Raw genomic sequence first — 268 nt, forward strand, 5'->3', positions numbered from 1 at the left:
AATCTTGAGACAATTCACTTCCGAATTTGATGACGCTTTCATAATAAATCGTAATCTGGTCGACACGCGATTTATTTTGATTCCTTCTCACGCTGAAACCGTGTTGCATGATTCTGCTGCTGATGCATGACAGAAGTTGCTAAATCTATTATCTCCACTGATAGATCCATTACGATTGGTCAACTGTTACTTCATTCAATTCCATGCTTTTTCTGTAACGATCGAATCTGACTTTGATTTTGGGGTAACAGGGTGTCTTGTGACCTTT

The sequence above is a fragment of the Penaeus monodon genome, chromosome 20 (assembly GCF_015228065.2).
Source record: "Penaeus monodon isolate SGIC_2016 chromosome 20, NSTDA_Pmon_1, whole genome shotgun sequence".
Taxonomy (NCBI): Eukaryota; Metazoa; Arthropoda; class Malacostraca; order Decapoda; family Penaeidae; genus Penaeus; species Penaeus monodon.